We start from the raw sequence: 8,385 nt of genomic DNA on the forward strand, positions 1-8,385 counted from the left end.
CAAATTCTGAAAACATTACTAGATTGAGTTAGAAAAAGTTGTAAGTAAATTTATATGGAGAAATAAAAAGTCAAGAATTTCTATGTATTCAATGAAAAAAGGGCAAAAGATGGTTCCTTAGCCTAACCAGATCTAAAATTTTATTATAAAGCATCAGTCCTCAAAACTGCCTGGTATTGGCTAAGAAAAAGAGTCATGGATCAGAGGATGAAACTAGGTGCAATAGCAGGAAATGATTATAGTAATCTTCTGTTTGATAAACCCAAAGAATCCAGCTATTGAGATTAAAAACTCTCTCTTTGATAAAGTCTTGGGAAAAATTGGAAGTTAGTATGGAAAAACTTAGATTAGACCAACACCTCACACCCTACACCAAGATAAGATCCAAATAGATACAAGATTTAGACATAAAAAGACAATATTATAAGCAAGGTAGAAGATCAAGAAATAGTTTACCTATCAGATCTATAGAAAGGGAAACAGTTTCTGACCATGGAAGAGATAGAGAACAAATTCAAAACAAACTAGATAATTTTGACTACATTTAATTAAAAATATTTGAACAGACAAAAATCACTGTAACCAAGATCAAAAGAAATGTAGTAAATTGGGAAACAATTTTTGCAACTAGCATTTCTGACAATGAAATCAATTCTAAAATATACAGAAAACTGAGTCAAATTTTCAAAAAACAAATCATTCCCCAATTGACAAATGGTCAAAGGATATGCAAAGGCAATTTACAGTTGAGGAAAACAAAGCAATGCATAGTCATATAAAAAATTGCTCCAAATCATTGCTTATTAGAGAAATGCAAATTAAAGCATCTCTGAGATACCCCCCACACCTCTTCAATTGGCCAATATGACCAGAAAGGACAATGATCAATGTTGGAAGGAATGCAGGAAATCTGGGAGAGTAATACATTGTTGGTGGAGCTATGAGATCATCCAAACTTTCTGTAGAGCAATTTGGGATTATGCCCAAAGAGCAACAAAAATGTGCATACCCTTTGACCCAGCAATACCACTACTGGGTCTATACCCTGAAGAGATTATAAAAAAGGGCAAAAACATCACTTGTGCAAAAATATTTATAGCAGTCCTATTTGTGGTGGCAAAAAAAATGGCTTGACAACTGTGGTATATGTATGTCATGGAACACTATTGTTCTATTGGAAATCAGGAGGCATGGGAATCAGGGAAGCCTTGAAGAATTTGCATGAACATTTGCTGAGTGAGATAAGCAGAACCATAAAAAACATTGTATACCCTAACAGCAAAATGGGAATGATGATCAACCTTGATGGACTTGCTCATCCCTTCAGTTCAACAACCAGGGACAATTTTGAGCTATCTGCAATGGAGAATATCATCTGTATCCAAAGAAGGAATAATGGACTTGAAGAAATACCAGAAACTATTACCGTCAAATTGGGGGGGGGGGAAGCATTATATTATTATGTAATTTTACTATATTTTTCTTTATTTTTCTGCTTTAAGGATATGATTGCTCTGTCATCACATTCAACTGATATCAATGTATAACATGGAACCAATGTAAACACTAACAGAGCCTTCTGTGGGGGGTTGGGGGAGGGAAGCAAGAATTGGGAAATTTTGTAAAACTCAAAATAAATAAAATCTTTCTTTAAGAAAATGAAATGGGAGACTTGCAAGATTTCATGATGAAAAGATAAGAGATAAATAGAAAATTTGGACAAATTTGGAGAAAAGGTTAAAAAAAGATTAAAGAAAAAAAACTGCTATCTGATAAGATGAAACTGGCTATATACCCAATTGTGAGAAAGAGTTTCATAACTCTTGAGAACTCACTCTATCAGCGAGAATATACATAGACAGAAGTGATGGACGCTTATAAATTTGCTTTGATTCAACATAGAATCATTTAAAAATAATACCTCCTTAAAAGGGGGAGCAGTAAGAATGGAGGTTGGATGAGACTGAGTGGGGTAAATCTCATTACATCAAGAGCTACAAAAGACCTATTGTAACTGAGGGGAAGAGAGGACAATGTGAGAACCAGCTCAATCTTCATTTCATCAGACTTAGCTTAAAGTTATCTTGGACACACTCAGTTAAGTTAAGAATCTTATCTTACCTTTCAAACATTAAAAGCAGAAAAAACTGAGGGGTAACAGGGAGAGGGAGAAAAAGGGAACTAACAGATGTAAGGGAAGTGTTGTGGTTTGCTTCCTTGGGGCCCATAGAGTGACCTCCCTCAGGAGGGGAGCTGAGTAAAAGGAGTCAAGCCACTACTGCCTTATGCCTCCAGCTCAATTTTATTACTGCTTAGCTATTACATATATACTGTTAGGTCTTCCGGGGTAGAACAAAGAATAATGAGGGAATGGGGCTATAAGTGGTGTGTACATGCAGCGTCTTGCATACAAGATAAGGAGGGACCTTAGGGAGGAGGTGATAAAACACAGCTGTGTCTAGTGCCTTTGGTCGGTGGGGCAGAATGTCCAACTCCCAAGGACTCCAGCTCCCAAGTACTCCAGCACACCTTTATCTCTAAGGGAGGCTTGCCAGTTCCTGAGATTGTCCAGGTGGCAGTTTACTTAGAAATGATTTGTGTCATGGCAGTTAGAATAGCTTGTGTACCCATAGGGAAGAAGGGGAAAAGTGAAAGGGAACAGAAAGGGGAGGTGGATTGATATGAGGCCGAACACAGTGGAGGTGGCAGTATTCAGAAACAGAATACTGGGTGATATTCAAGAAGGGAAAAAAGGGGAAAATACGAACAGAAGGAAGAAAGCATGGAAGGCAATAAAAGAGTTACCAATTATGATTTTGAATGTGGATGGGATGAACTCTCCCTTAAAACATAAGCAGATATCAGAGTGGATTAAAAAACCAGAATCCTACAGTATGCTGCTTACCAGAAACCCATTTGAAGCAGAGAGATAAATAGAGTGTAAAGGTAAAAGGTTGGAGCAAAATATATTTTGCTTCAGCTGAAGTGAAAAAAGCAGGGGTTGCAATCCTTATCTCAGACAAAGCAATTGAAAAAATAGGTAGCATTAAAAGAGATAAGGAAGGGGGCAGCTAGGTGGTGCAGTGGATAAAGCAGGAGTCAGGAGTACTTGAGTTCAAATCTGGTCACAGACACTTAATAATTACCTAGCTGTATGGCTTTGGGCAAGCCACTTAACCCCACTGCCTAGCAAAAACCTAAAAAAAAAGTTAAGGAAGAACATTATATCCTCCTAAAAGTTACCATAGTTGAAAGAACTATAGAAAGTCATGGGCAGCAAAACTCTACTAGTGGGAGACCTCAACATCCCGCTATCACTTTTAGATAAATCTAATCATAAAATGAATAAGAAGGAAGTTAAGGAGGTAAATAGATTTTTAGAAAACCTAGATATGATAGACCTATGGAGGAAAAGTGAATAGGGATAGAAAGGGATATATTATTTTTCAGCAGTATATGGCACACAAAAATTGACCATGTTCTAGGGCATAAATCCTAATAGTCACTTGCAGAAAGGCAGAAATAGTGAATACATCTTCTTTGGATGATAATGCAAATAAAAAAAACATGCAATATTGGGACAGGGAGGCATAGACACAAAACTAATTGGTAATTAAACAAACTCATGTTAAAGAATGAGTAGATCAAGCAACAAATTATAGAAAGAATTAATGATTTCATCCTAGATAATGACAATAATGGACCAACATGCCAAAACTTATGGGATAAAGTCAAGGCAACTGTCATATATTTAAATGCTTATATCAATAAGTTAAAGAAGAGGAAATCAATGACCAAAAATGCAACTAAAAAAGAATAAATCAATCCCCAATTAAATCTCAAATTGGAAATTCTAAAAATTAAAGGAGAAATTAATAAAATCAAAAGCAAGAAAACAATTGAACTAATAAATAAAACTAAGAGTTGGTTTTATGAAAAAATAAATTTAAAAAACCTCTGGTTAATTTGATAAAAAACAAAGAAAGAAAATCAAATTGGTAGTATCATAAATAGAAAAAGATGAACTCATCACCAATGAAGTTGAATGAGTTACAGGAAGATATAGACAGGCCAGCTCTCCTATTGGGAGACCTCAAACTCCCACTCTCAGATTTAGATAAATTTTACCATAAAATAAACATGACAGAACTTATGGAGAGAAATAGATTATTAGAAAACCTAGACATGATAGACATATGGAGGAAATTGAATGGGGATAGAAAGGAATATACTTTTTTTCCTACAGCACATGGAACTTACACAAAAAAATTGACCATGTACTAGGACATAAAAACCTAATGATCAATTGCAGAAAGACATAAATATTGAAAACATCTTTCTCATATCATAATGTGGTGGATAAGTGCAATTAATTATATACACAAGACAGTTTAGTAAGTGACCATAGGAGCTTAGTGTTTGATAGATACAAAGACCCCAGTTTTTAGAAATAAGGACTCACTATTTAGCAAAACTGCTCTTGAAAATGACAAGAGTACAAACTAGTTAGGGACCAAAATTTCAAACTGTGTACCCTACAGGATGAGGTCAAAATGGGTACATAATTTATTTGTATCTATTTTTGTAACAATAATAATAATCATAAATAATTCGGTATTTTTATTTATAATTTGGTATTTTATTTTCCCACAGTTAAAATTTAATTTTTTTTAAATTTTTACAAAGCAATGAGGTTAAGTGACTAGCCCAAGGTCATGGTGCTCTATCCACTGTGCAACCTAGCTGACCCTCAAAATCATGTCAAACACTTTCAGTTCCAAATTCTCTCCCCTTCCTCCCTCCGCAATTTATACCTCAAGTGAGAAGGCATGAAAAGCATTTCCATAATATTCATGTTGTGAAAGAGAATATAGAACCCCTTATTCCTCAAAAAAAACCCATGGAAAAAAATTTTAAATATATTGTTTCATCAGTTTCTTCCTCTGGGGATGAATGGCAGTTTTAATCATAAGTCTTTTAGAGTTGTCTTGGATCTTTGCATTATTGAGTATCGCTAAGTCATTTATAATGGATCAAACAATATTGCTCTTATTTTTTAATCACTACATTTCACTTTTCAAGATCTTGTGTAAGCATTGTTTTTTGTTGTTTTCTGAAAAAATCCTGCTCATCAATTTTAAAGTAATCCCTGATTGATGAACATTCCCTTAACTTCTAGTTCTTTATCCCAAGAAATAAACTGCTTTTCCTTATTTATCTCTTTGGGGATACAGACCTAGTATTGTTATTGCAGGATCAAAGGACATGTGTAGTTCTTAGTTAAGCCATAGTTCCAAATTTCACTGCAGAATAGTTGAATTATGTTGCACCACTACCAATAGTTCATTATAGTATCATTTTTTTCCCACATTGCCTTTAACATTTGCCATATTCCTTTCATATTCTATTAGGCAAATTAATTTGCCTTTCTCCAATCAATTGCATGTTAGAGAATTTTTTCATATTTCTATAGCTTTGCTTACTTAATCTGAAAACTGTTCATATCATTTGACTATGAGTTTGGGAATGGCTTTTAATTATATAAATGAGACTTTTCACTTTATATTTTACAAATGAGACCTTTACTAGAGAAACCTGCTTCAATTTTTTTTCACAGTAAAGCTGTTCCTAAATGTACTTTTCTTCATCCTATTTCTCTCCCTGGTTATTCTATTCTTTTTCTTCTTTTGACTTCATACATTTTCAAAAGTTTTTTCCTTCTGAATACTCTTCCCCCAGTCTGCTACATCTTCAACCACCCTACCCTCCCTTATTTCACCCCTTATAATTTCCTGAGGGATACACTTCTTTTGTAATTTAATTTTTTAAGATTTAATTTATTTTGTTTAAAATTTTCCACCTAATCTTCCTTTTCTCTCCCCTCCCCCCACAGAAAAGTCAGTTTGTTAGTCTTCATAATGCTTCCATGGTATATATATATATATATATATATATATATATATATATATATATATATATATATATACATATTGACCTAAGTTGAATGTGATGAGAGAGAAATCATATTCTTAAAGAAGAAAAATAAAGGATAAGAGATAGCAGAATTATATAGCAAGATAACGCCCCCCCCCCAAATTAAAGGTAATATTGTCTTTGGTCATTGTTCAAACTCCATGAATTTTTCTCTGGATACAGATGGTATTCTCCATCACAGACAGCCCCACATTATCCTTGATTGTTTCACTGATGGAAAGAGCAAGTCCATCAAGGTTGGCCATCACCCACATGTTGCTATTAGGGTGTACAATGTTTTTCTCTGGTTCTGCTCATCTCGCTCAGCATCAGTTCATACAAATCCTTCAAAGCTTCCCTCAACTTCCATTTCTCCTGCTTTCTACTAAAACAATAGTGTTCCATAACATCCATATACTACAGTTTACTAAGCCATTCCCCAATTTTAGGATATTTATTTGATTTACAATTCTGTTCCACCACAAACATGGCTGCTATGAATATTTTTGTACAAGTGATGCTTTTAACCTTTTTCATAATCTCTTCAGGGTATAGACCCAGTAGTGGTATTGTTCGATCAAAGGGTATGCACATTTTTGTTGGCCTTTGGTGTAATTTTAAATTTCTCTCAAGAAAGGTTGGATAAGCTCACAGATCCACCAACAATGTATTAGTATCTTAGATTTCCCACATCCCTTCCAACATTTTTCTTTCTGGTCATATTGGCCAGTCTGAAAGATGTGAGTTGCTATCACAGAGATGCTTTAATTTGCATTTCTCTAATAAGTAATTACTTATAGCAATTTTTCATATGACTATGGATAACTTTGATTTCCTCATCTGTAAATTGCCTTTGCATATCCTTTGACCATATGTCAACAGGGGAACGGCTTATTTTTTTTAAATTTGACTCAGTTCTCTGTATATTTTAGAAATGAATCCTTTGTCAGAAATACTAATTGTAAAAATTGTTTCCCAATTTATGTTTCTTTTGATCTTGGTTACAATGGTTTATCTGTTCAAAAGTTTTTTAATTTAATGTAATGAAAATTATGTAGTTTGTTTTTAATGATGTTCTCCATCTCTGTCATAAACTGTTTCCCTTTCCATAGTTCTGACAGTTAAAGTACCCATTGATCTTCTATATTACTTATATTAATAAATTTTCTGTCTAAATCTTGCATCCATTTTGATCTTATTTTGGTATAGGGTGCGAGTAGTTGGTCTAATCTAATTTTCTTCCGTATTAACTTCTAATTTTTCCAACAGTTTTTATCAAAGATTTTTTTATCCCAATAGCTAGATTCTTTGGGTTTATCAAACAGCTGATTACTAGAATCATTTTCTGCTATTGTACCTAATCTATTCTGCTGATCTCTGATGCTGTTTTTTTATCCAGTACCAGACAATTTTGAGGACCCATGCTTTATAATATAATTTTAGATCTGGTAAGGCTAAGCCACATACTTTTGTACTTTCTTCATTGAATTCCTGGAAATTCTTGACTTTTTATTTCTCCATATGAATTTACTTACAACTTTTTCTAACTCATTAAAATAATTTTTTGGAATTTTGTTTGGTGGGACATTAAACAGGGAGTTTAGTTTTGGTAGAATTGTCATTTTTATTATATTAGCTCAACCTATCCATGATCAGTTGATGTTTGACGAGGTATTTAAATCTGATTTCTTTTGTGTGAGAAGTGTTCCATAATGGTTTTCAAAAACATTTTGAGTCTTTCTTGTCAGATAGATTCCCAGGTATTTTATATTATCTGAGGTTCCTTTGAATGGGATTTCTTTTTCTAGATCTTTATGCTGTACTTTGCTAGTCGTATGTAAAAATGTCGTAGATTTATGAGGGTTTGTTTTATATACTGTGACTTTGCTAAAGCTGCTAATTATTTCTAGTAATTTTTGATGATTTTTGGGATTATCTGGGTATATTATTATGTCATCTGCAAAAGGTGAGAATTTTGTCTCCTCCTTCCCTATTCTAATTCCTGCAATTTCTTTTTCTTTTACTTAGGCTAACATATCTAATACAATATTAAACAGTATTGATCATAATGGTCATCATTGTTTAACTTCTTCCTATTAGGAATGCCTTTAGCCTATCCCCATTGCATATAATGCTTGTTGATGGTTTCAGTTAAATATTACTTATTATTCTAAGGAAAAATCCATTTATTCATATGCTTTCCAGTGTTTTTAGTAAGAATGGGTGCTGGATTTTTTCAATAGCTTTTTTTTGCACCTATTAATATAATCATATGATTTCTGATAGGTTTGGTCTTGATATAATTAATTATATAAACAGTTTTCCTAATATTGAACCAATCCTACATTCCTGGGATAAATCCTCCTTGATCATAATGTATTATCCTAGTCATAACTTGTTGTAATCATTTTG

Source organism: Macrotis lagotis, chromosome 5 (assembly GCF_037893015.1).
Source record: "Macrotis lagotis isolate mMagLag1 chromosome 5, bilby.v1.9.chrom.fasta, whole genome shotgun sequence".
In the NCBI taxonomy this organism is placed as follows: domain Eukaryota; kingdom Metazoa; phylum Chordata; class Mammalia; order Peramelemorphia; family Peramelidae; genus Macrotis; species Macrotis lagotis.